Source organism: Malus sylvestris, chromosome 11, assembly GCF_916048215.2.
Source record: "Malus sylvestris chromosome 11, drMalSylv7.2, whole genome shotgun sequence".
Classification (NCBI taxonomy): domain Eukaryota; kingdom Viridiplantae; phylum Streptophyta; class Magnoliopsida; order Rosales; family Rosaceae; genus Malus; species Malus sylvestris.
In genome coordinates this window covers 16,677,947-16,689,512 of record NC_062270.1, presented here as the reverse complement: position 1 = coordinate 16,689,512, position 11,566 = coordinate 16,677,947, and positions in this window count along the sequence as shown.

Genomic DNA, 11,566 nt, shown 5'->3' with positions numbered 1-11,566 from the left:
GGGTTCAGAAGAACTCAAATGGGTACCTTGTAGTTCTAAATGCTCTATCTGTTACCAAGTCAAATGTATGGTATCTTGATAGTGGATGCTCTCGTCACATGACTGGAGACAATGAGGCTTTCTCATCTATTACTCCTTTTATTGGGGGTGGTATTGTGTTTGGTGGTGGATACAAGTCTCAGATCACAGGGAAAGGTGATGTCAAGATCCTTAGATTACTTAAGCTTGAAAATGTTAACTATGTTGATGGGTTGAAGTCAAATCTCATTAGCATTAGCCAGTTGTGTGATGATGTGGCTGTTGAAGTGTGCTTCTTAAAAAGAGGGTGTCAAATTGTAGATGAACATGAAAAGAACTTGCTTGTACTCATGAGATCTGGAGACAATTGCTACAGTCTTGATGTCTCTAAAGTTGTTGAACACTCCAAGTGCCATAAAGGTATTGATGATGCTAGTGTTCTGTGGCATAAGAAACTTGGGCATGTGAACTTTAAAGACCTCAAGAAGTTATCCAAACAAGATGTTGTGAGAGGGCTGCCACCTCTTTCTGTTTCTAACTCATATGTTTGCAGACCATGTCAACTTTGAAAGCAATCTAGAGTGGCATACAAGAAAGTGACTAACATCGGAACAACTAAGTTTCTTCAATTGATTCATATAGATCTTGTTGGACTAATTCAGACCTTATATCTTGGTGGCAAGAAGTACATCTTGGCAATTGTGGATGACTATTGTAGATTCATTTGGGTATGTTTTTGAAGGGAAAAATCTGATACCTTTCAACAATTCATCACTGTGTACAAAGTAATGTTGAATGAATTTCTGTCTAGCCATCATGCTCTAGTTAGAATCAAAACTGATCATGGAACCAAATTTGAGAATGCTCATTTTGATGATTTCTGTTCAACTAATGGCATCAAGCATGCGTGTTTTTACTCCAATCACCCCTCAACAAAATGGTGTAGTGGAAAAGAAAATTCGTGTTTTGATTGAGATGACTAGGGTGCTACTTAACAGCAAAAACTTGGCAAAGAACTTTTGGACCAAGGCAATGAACACTGCTTGTTACATCTCAAATCGTGTGTTCTTCAAATCTGGAGGTGCAAGAAACTAATGGTAAAGTATTTCAAAGTCTTTGGGAGTGTGTGATACATTCTACGTGATCGAGAACATCTTGCAAAGTTTGATACTAAGAGTGATGAAGGAATATCCTTGGCGTACTCCAACACAAGTTAGACCTATAGAGTTTATAATCTAGGGACAAAGACCATCATGGAGTCCATAAATGTCAAGATTGATGACATAGATGTCCCTCCCTCTTCAGCAACTGAAAATGACGATGTGTTATTTCACTCTTCTAAGGATAATGGTGATGTTTCTGGTGAGTCAAGTGTGGTGTCAGAAAGCCACAATGAGAATGAACCAAGCACTGATCAAGACTCTTGTGTCCTATTCAAGGACAAACCAAAGTGGGCCAGAGGTCATCGTGATGAGGAAATTATGGGTCTGATTGATAAAGGCATTAAAACTTGAAGACAAATAGTTGATAAAGTTGCAAATATTTGCTATGTCTTCCAGATTTAGCCTAAGAGTATCAATGATGCTCTAACTGATGATGAATGGATTTGAATGGATCTTAGCCATGTAGGAAGAGCTGAATTAGTTTGAAAGGAATGAAGTCTAGTCCTTTGTTGATCGTTCATCAAACACTAATGTTATATGAGACAAAATGGATTTATAAGAGCAAGTCTGATGAGTTAGGGAATGTAATTAGAAATAAGGCCATGCTTGTTGGTTAAGGATACTCTCAACTTAAAGGTGTTGATTTTGATGAAACCTTCGCTCATGTTGCTTGCCTTGAATCAGTCAGACTTCTATGTGCTATTGAATGCCATTTAAAGTTCAAACTTTCTCAAATGGATGTCAAAACTATATTCCTTAATGGATATCTTATTGAAAGGTCTACATTGAACAAATAAAGGGCTTTGAGGATCCTCACAAGCCAGATGGGGTGTACAAACTGAGGAAGGCTCTATATGATATCAAACAAGCTCCACGTGCTTGGTATGAAAGGTTATCTTCTCATCTTCTTACTCATGGTTATACTCATGGCTTTGTTGATAAAACTTTGTTTGTTAAGAAGGTTAAATCTCATGTTATGATTGCTCAAGTGTGTGTGGATAACATAGTTGTTGGGTCTACTTCTGATTCTCTTGTGAAACAATTTATCGATAGGATGACAAGTGAATTTGAGAAGAGCTTGGTTAGTGAATTAAACTACTTGCTTGGACTTCAAGTGAAACAAGAAAATGATGGCATCTTCATTTCTCAAACAAAGTATGCCAAGAACTTGGTGAAGAAGTTTGGCCTCGAAGTTTCAAAAGCGGTTAGATCTCCCATGAGCATATGTGCCAAAATTCACAAAGACTCAAGTGGCAAAGATGTTGATCATACTCTATATAGAATGATTGGAAGCTTACTCTACCTGACTGCTAGTTGACCAGACATCACATTTGTTGTTGGGGTGTGTGCACGGTTTCAAAGCTGTCTTAAGGAGTCTCACTTACAAGCAGTCAAAAGGGTCATGAAGTATATGAGTGGGACCACTGATTATGGACTTCAATATACTCATGAGACCAACACAAACCTGGTTGGGTATAGTGATGCTGAATGGGCTACGTGCATTGATGATCGAAAGAGTACTTCTAGGGGAGCTTTCTATGTTAGGAACAATTTGGTTACTTGGCACAACAAGAAGCAAAATTGTGTCTCTTTATCAATTGTCGAGGCAGAATATGTGGCTACAAGGAGCTGTTGCACTCAACTGATGTGGATGAAACAAATGCTCAATGACTATGGTATATCTCAATCCATTTTTCTTGTTTATTGTTATAACATGAGTGCAATTGATATCTCTAAGAACCCTATCCAACATTCAAGAGCCAAACACATTGACATTAGGCATCACTTCTTTTGCAGGACTTGTTACTTGGTCGTCTTCTATTGATTGATGTTCTCTTAAGTGTGGGTTTTGAGTGAAATAAGTTATAGACTTGGGATATTTTGTTAAGGAAAGCTAAAGGGGGAGATTGTAAAGTCTAGCTTTAAGTGTTTGGCTTTCCTTGTCAAATATTGTAATTGAACCATTACACATGCTCAGTCTAGCTTTAGAATAGACTCAGATTATGGGTTGTTGTTGATGGAGTAAATGTTCAAGAAGTGAAACATTTGAACTCAAAGGTTTGTTCATACATGTGCATTTCATATGTTTATTTATGTTGTATTCTGTCCAGTTTGATTGGCTAGTTAGTTTTGCGCACTGACTTCCAACTGTCTAGGCACACCGATTAAGACAACCCATATGGATTGACTGACACCTTTCTGATGGTAGCCCGTTTTTGGCCATTGATATGGCTAGATCTCTTCTGCAGTCGACAAGTGTCCTTACGACAAGTTGGCTGATGGAAATTATGATTTCCTTGGGTAATTTGTTCCCTAGGGTTTCAGTTTGTTCTTAGGGGTTTTAGAACTTAGTTTAAGAGTGAGAGTTGCTTTAAAGGCTTGAAGCTTGCATCTTCTCCATTTATGAACCCTAACTACCAAACGTCCCTTACGCATTAAACACCTAAATTGTATATTAGGATTGCATTGTTTTAAGATTTTGTATTTATGTCTTGGTCTGGGTTTAAGCTTTAAATTCGTTTTAGACCAAGCTTTTGGATTCAAGTTAGATTCTTCCTACAATCATTTGACTGGAGAATCTGACTGGTCATTTGAATCCAAGTTTCATGTGCATATCCTAAAGTCATATGACATCATTGATCGTGTTGATCTCGGCGCCACAAGGTGATGAGCTTAAGAGGAGCTGCCATTTCGTGAAGACTGAAGGAGTCCGTCTCATGTAAGGCAAGGTTGCACAATAGTGGATTGGACTCAGTGGAGAGTCCCCTATTTTTTAACCCGGATGTGGGTTTTTGGGCCAAAAATTTCTTGTGTTCAAGTTACGTTTATTGAGTTGAAGTTATGTTTATTGTGTCACACATCTCACACACACATACATGGTACATATATTTGTTGAACATCTAAATGGTATATGTTCACTATTATGCTCACTTGACATATTGATAACTTGCAACGAACTATAGCGTTGCTGATTAGGATAGTTTTTGGAAACTGAAATTAGTATTTGAATCTTAGATTTTTTTTTTACTATCAAATCTATCTTAGTTGACTAGAGGGCTTAACTAGTCAGTTTAGCGGATCGTAATTTTTATATACAGGTTATTCCACCTGGATACCAAAGTCCAGTGGATCGTAATTTTTACATACAACCTTTAGGTTGACAAACGTTAAGCATCTAAATTTGTCTTGTGTCATTATGTGTACTGATTGCTTAGGCGAAAAAAATAGAGATGGAAACCAAAGTCCTACGTCTGAAGAAGTGGTCGGTGATACTAGATCTAATATGGTCACGGATGTTTTTTCATCTTTATCTGTTTCCTAGGGATTTTGATAGCACAGCCTTAATTCCACTCTGGGAGAACTGACCGACCTGGGTTTTCTTGAGCCTTGGAATCGAACCCAAGCATCTTCTTTTTGATCTGAAAATGAAAAAAGAGGTGGTCTCCTCCTACCAATCCCCTTTTCAAACCCTTGGCAGAAGGACAAGATTCTCCGCAGTATCGCTTGAATAACGATAATCGGAGTGAAAAGTCTTAACTAAAAAGCTTTAGCATGAGGAATGAAAAGCAGAAAGAGCTTATTCATGAAAAGAAAATTTTAGTTGTCTTACATGAGACTTGGGATATTCCTCACTCCATGGCACCTTTTGCACATCCATTCCTCCCGCTTGTCCAGACGCGACGCCTCTTATCATTATCATCTACCACCCTTTCTTTCCCCCCGGCTATTCCCGCATGAAGATCGAGGTTCTTGGGTACAGACATCTCTACGTTGTTCTTTGAAGTATCAAGAAGAACTACGTCTGAAGAAGTGGTCGGTGATACTGGATCTAATCTGGTCACTGGGAGAGAAATTCCACTCCTAAACCACGGTTGTTTTTTCATCTTTGTCTGTTTTCCAAGGATTTTGATAGCACAACCTTAATTCCACTTTGGGAGGACTGACTGACCCTAACTGTTCAAACATCATGTTCAAAACCCTTATTGCCAATTACTCTTCTTTTCCTACTTGCTTTAAATTGTGTTTTTATACTTTTTTAATTTAAGACATCTCAATCTAATTTGTTGAATCCTTTATATGTATATTTGATAGCTTTTTGTGAAAGAATTAATTTAAATTGTTAGGAATCATAACCTAGATACATATTTGTGCAATCCTTGTGGGAATGATCTCATACTTGCTTTCTATACTATGTCATTGTTCATGTGCACATGTGAGTTTAAAACGTGTAATTAGTAGCTTAATATTTAGGTCGCTAATTGCATAACATATGTCGACATGTTTCATTCTTGATTGCTCACTTTGTTATGCAATGTGCATTTGTGGGACCCATGAATTGGCCTAGTCAGCTTCAACTAATTAACTAGTCAAACTTTGAATTATTGATACCGAAAGTTCGATGTCTACAAAATTCACTCTATCTATAAAAAAAATGGCCAAGAAGTATTAGGTGGTTAATTTTCATTCACCACCATTTTCTTCCTAAATTGAGCAATTGAGGAGCCTTGTGCAAGAGCTGGAGACAAATTAGCCCCTTAAAGAGTCATGGGCTAGTTAATTTAACCAAGGCAAGATATGTCCCATTCGAAATTGATTTTCATCATTTGGAGTCAAATATTGCACGTGTTAGATATACCCATTTACCTATCAAATTAAAAATCGGATCCTTTTTCTCATATAGATAATTGCTTGCTTACCTTTACAGATAATAATTTTCCCTTCCTTTTACATATTTGATATTTCCCTGTGGAATAGTTGAGGTTCAAAACTAAAATGTGGTATGAACATTATCAAAGAAAATACACATGGATTACTAGATTCTTAAATATAATCCATTAAGAAACATCAATTGTGGAACAAAATGAAAGAATATACTAATTTATTTCTTTTGTTACATCCTAGTAGGATTTGTTCTTAGCAGAACCCACCCATTTTGACAATAAAATAAACTAAACTTAAAAGAAATAATGTCCTTATTTATCTTGAAGAAATTTTTGTAGCCATTACTTGGTACAAAGATCTTTCAAAGTTTGCAAATATAAATATGCAAATGTGCTTGTTTATCCACAAATGTATTATGTATACCCCGTAGTTACCCAACAAATTAATCAATAATTCAATAATAGTATTATATAACTTACTGCAGCAGTCTGCATATATAATTCTTCACCTCTTGTCCCTTCTTAGAGTACTTTTACCATTTGACGGATTTGAGCCTTCGTCACTATGGGAAGACGACTTGGACGACAAACCGTTTCTCGTGCCAGGATAAAAGATTGTTGCTGCATCAAATTTCTTACTAGAAGACATAGTTGCTAATGATCCGCTTAATTAAACTTGTACACAAATTAAAGGTATAAAAGGAGATCAAGTTGTGGCTTTTCCATGAAATAATGTTGGATATTTATAACATTGGGAGGGGAGGCCGTTAGGGTTTGTATCCTAGTAGTTCGGTTTCCACAGAATTACCGAGAAATTAAGTAACCTAACTGCGTAAGTGTTGATATTTAAGTTTGTTTGAATTATATGTTTCATAGATGAAGAATGAATGTACAAGGCAGAATATAAAGAGAAGGAAAAAAAGGGAACCAGTTCCTAGCAACCTTTCCCTAAACCACTCTAACAACTAGGTAAACCATAAAGCTATCAACATCCTTAAATCAAGGGATTACATCAAACAACTAAAAAAACCATATCAACAAGTCAACTAATCCTTAATTTGAGGGAACCATTACAGGGACCATACCCATGACAACTAGGTACATCAGTCATTCCATAAAGTCCCATGCATGTCTTCTCATCATTCCAATATCTTCCAGTAATTATATTTCAACACCCTCTTTCAAGTTGGATCGAGGGGATTTATCGAGCCAAGCTTGCCCAAAAAACAATGAAACTAAGCTGATGGCAGTGCTTTAGTGAATAGGTCAGCCAGTTGATCATAACTGCGAGTGAACACGGTGTGAATGACTTGAGATTGAACTTGAGATTGAACAAAATGATCCACCTCTACATGCTTCGTTTTTTCATGAAAGACATGATTAGTAGCAATGTCCATGGCTGCCTGATTGTCACACATGAAAGGCATAAAGTTGGAATTATGAAATCCTAGATTAGATAGAAGTCCTTTGAGCCAAATAAGTTCACATGCAGTGGTTGACATTGCACAATACTCAGCTTCTACACTTGATCGAGCAATGACCTGTTGCTTCTTGCTTTTCCAGGTTACAATATTGCCTCCCATAAATGTGCAGTAACCTGTTGTGGACCTTCTATCAATGGCATTGCCTGCCCAATCAGCATCAGTGTAACCACTTATGCTTGTAGATTGGTTAATTTGCATGAGAATTCCTCTCCAAATAGACCCTGTAAGATAATGAAGAATCAGTTTAACAATGTTGACATGATTAATGGTGGGAGAATGCATAAACTGACTAACTATCCCCACTACGTATGTGATATCAGGACGAGTGATGGTGAGGTGAATTAGCTTACCAACTAGTCTTTGATAATAACTCACATTATGAAGAGTTTTTCCATTCATGGTAAGCTTGAGTTTGCTGTCAATTGGAGAGGCTGCAGGTTTGCAATCAAGAAGATTTGTCTCCTTGAGAAGATCGGTTACATATTTCCTTTGATTTAGGAACAGCCCTTTGGAAAAAGTAGCCATTTCTATGCCAAGAAAATACTTTAGCCTTCCAAGGTCCTTGATGGCAAAGGTCTCATGTAAAGATTGCTTCAAGGCTGCAATCTCAGTTGCACTATTACCTGTGATTATAAGATCATCCACATAGATAAAAACCATCAACCTTCCTCTTATGCCAGTTCGAACAAACAGAAAGGAATCTGCATTACTCCTAAGAAAACAAGCCTTTTCCAAAACTAAGCTAAGCTTGGCATACCAAGCTCTTGGAGATTGCTTTAGACCGTAAATAGCCTTGTGAAGCTTGCATACCATACCATTTTGAGCTTGACCATAACCTGATGGTGGTTGCATGTACACTTTCTCTTGTAATTCTCCATGGAGAAATGCATTTTTTACATCCATTTGATATAATAACCATCCATGATTAACTGCCACAGACAAAAGAACTTTAACAATGTTCATCTTGGCTACTGGAGCAAAGGTTTCTTTGTAATCCATTCCAAATGTCTGAGTGAATCCACATGCAACGAGTCTGGTTTTGTGCATTTCGATCGAGCCATCAGCCTTTAATTCACTTTGAATATCCACCTACTGCCTATAACTCTCTTGTCAGGTGGTAAATGAACAAGACTCCAGGTTTTGTTGTCACTCAAGGCTTGTAATTCCAACGTGGATGGAGCTACAAGGTTAGAGAATAGTCTTGGACGAGTGGGTGTAATTATTAGGGATTGGCAAAGTGCTTTTGTTGCTGCTAGTGCATGAAACAATGTAGGAATTAGGTATGTTGCCCAGATTGAAATGTTAGTGGCACTCAAAGGTATTTGTCTCATAAGGAGAATGGGTTTTGCTTTTGTTGAATTAGAGAGTGATTCATCTCAAACAATCAACTTACTTAACTAGTTCTTTGTGGAGCTCATGGCATTGGGTTTGACTGTAAAGGATGTTTTATTGGTTCCAGCATCCTTACCTTCAAAATCATTCTCTAGCGGCCTCGCACATTGAAGAACAAGTGTTGAGTTTTGGATTTTGAGGTATTTAGGTCTATTCATGTGAATTTTCTGCTATATTTGAAAGTTTTTTTTTAAAGTGACATTTATGAAATTAAGTGTTAAATTTTGGTTATTAATGAAATACCCCCTGATACCTACCCCACCACCAAGCTTATTCCCCATCCCTACAACCCAGCCCCTTCCCCTTCACCAAAATTCCCTCCTTCTCACCCACCCAACCCTCCCTCCTACCCACTCTAGCCTCCTTCATTTCTCTACTACAAGCTCTTGTTTGAGCCACCACTTGCGCCGTAGGTCTCTACGGAGAAGATGACCGTGTTTCTTGGTCTGGATGAGACCTTAGAGCACACACAGGCCAACCCGCAGTCAGAGAAATTAGATTTCATAGTGCGGTCGAGGATAGACGGAAATGAGATGAATTTTTATGTTCGTAAGCTTCCCAGAGTGAACAAGTTGTTGGGTAAGTTAGGTATAAAGGGTGGGCACAGAGGAGAGAAGAAAAGGAGGGAATTTTGGGGTTTTGGGGAAGGGAAAGGGCTGGGTTTTAGGGATGGGGAATAAGCTTGGTGGCGGAGTGGGTATCAGGGAAGGGGAAGGTGGGGTTGGTGAGGGGCGAGATAGATAGGCCCAGATTCTTTCTTTTTTGTTCTTTTGATTTTTTATGATTTTTAAATTTTTTTTTTTAAATTTCTTAATATCCACTTGACATCTTGTCATTGTCCACGTAGGTGCCACATCACTAGTTAACAGCTGATTTAACAGCAACCATAACAAATGTATGAAAGTATCCCAAAATTATGACTTTAGGTACCACTCTGGGAAGAAAAAAAATTCATGTACCAAATTTTGAAAACCAAGAAACTTCAAGGTAGTAAACTGAATTAACCCCAAATATTAAACCCATGGAAAACTTTTTGCCCCAAACTCACGGTAATTGATTGACCAAATAAGTAATATATAGTTTACGAATCTCTTGTTCTCGAAAAAATTTGAGTGTTCGTATTATTCTTGGTATGATTGTGGTCATAGAAGCATGCACAACTTTGACAAATAACAAACGTTAATTTAGACTTCGATGCATCCAAAATATTTATCCACAATTTTTCTTGACACAAATAGTGGAGGGGAATTAAGGTTAAATGATATTAGTGTAGTGATCTATGTGCCTTGAAAGGATTTTTCATGAAAGGATGATCATCCTTCTTTATCCTACAGAGCCATAACCCATTAGCCATATATACAAACAGGAAAGAAAACAAAGCTTGTGTTCTTTCTCGTTAAGACTAAATTGTCTCCCTAGTGCTTCATAGGTTTGCTTGACAAACGTGACCTAAGATACAATTATAATATTTTTCTTAACATGTTAATGGTAAGGGCGAGGGTCATGGGCTAAATACAAAATCTTGCCCTCCAAACCTATAAACGAAAAAGTTCCTGCAAACAAATAAAACAAGAACACGTGTACAAAATAATAAATTTGTATTAATGAGTATTTAGGGTTTCAATATCTGTGGTTTATTCCTTACAAAAATATCCCTCTGATTCGATCTCCAATCTTGAGATTTGATCCAAGGGTGGGCAAGCACTTGATTTTGAACTAGAACGAGATTTCTTCAAGGGCTGTCGAGGTTTGATCTTGAACGAAATGGCACCACAAGGGGTTTCACATGGTTGGTGGTCTTCAGCTTTAGTGTGGATGAACCAGCACATGTATTTGTTGTGATTGTTGATTCTCCATGAGCTTGGTGAAGAACACGAGTTTTTGGTGATTGCTTTGGCCAAAGAGCTTTCTGGGTTGCTTCTTTTCTCTCACCATTTAACTAAATATTCCCTAATAGCATTAGGTTTACCGTCAGCGTGCCAGGCATGTGCCTGCGCGTCACTGACGCATAGGACGTTGGAATTTTTTTCTAAAAATATAAGGATGTTCGTGGTGTTGAGTAGGCCATAATGGTATATTCAAACACCTCAATTAAGCAACGTATGAGAAGTTATTACCTAGTTTTGGTTATGTGCTTAAAATTGATGTTAAAATAGTGGTTTCACATATAGGTGAGACGTTTCCGGAGGACGACCGCATCCAGGTGAGACTAGGGGGTTACGACCCAGCTATATACCAGTGAGTGGGCTTTTGATTTTCTATATATACATATATATGCTTACGTTTTCCCAGAAATAGTTTTAAATATTTTTACGTTTTAAAACACCATGTCATAATTGCTTTATATTTTAGCATATGATTTAGTATAGCTTTGCATAATATTGCATGCTATTGTGGAGGCCAAGGTAAGTTCAGGTGAGTACTCATTGTGGATATGATTACATAGTAGTTAGTGATGAATTGTTGTGCGTAGAACTCATTGTCCTACACCTCGGTGTTAGTGCTCCGCCCGAGGCCAGGCCTAGCCTTCACGTGATTGTTCACCTTATGCACCACACGCTCACCTTGGATCCAAGGCAGGTGCCAGCCTATCGTACATACCACATTAGGTGGTTCCGACTCGTAAGTGACTTGCGATATTTTGCACAGCCTTCATATGATTGTAGCACTGAACGTATTTATTTACACCTAGTATGTCGTACATGCCACATTAGGTGGTTCCGACTCGTGTGCAGGACTGATGAGGTATATACTCAGCCGTATAGTTCATGTTAGGTGACTCTGGCTGATATGTCATTTTATATTGATTCATTTCACTTTACTTACTTATGCATTGTGGAGTTGATTG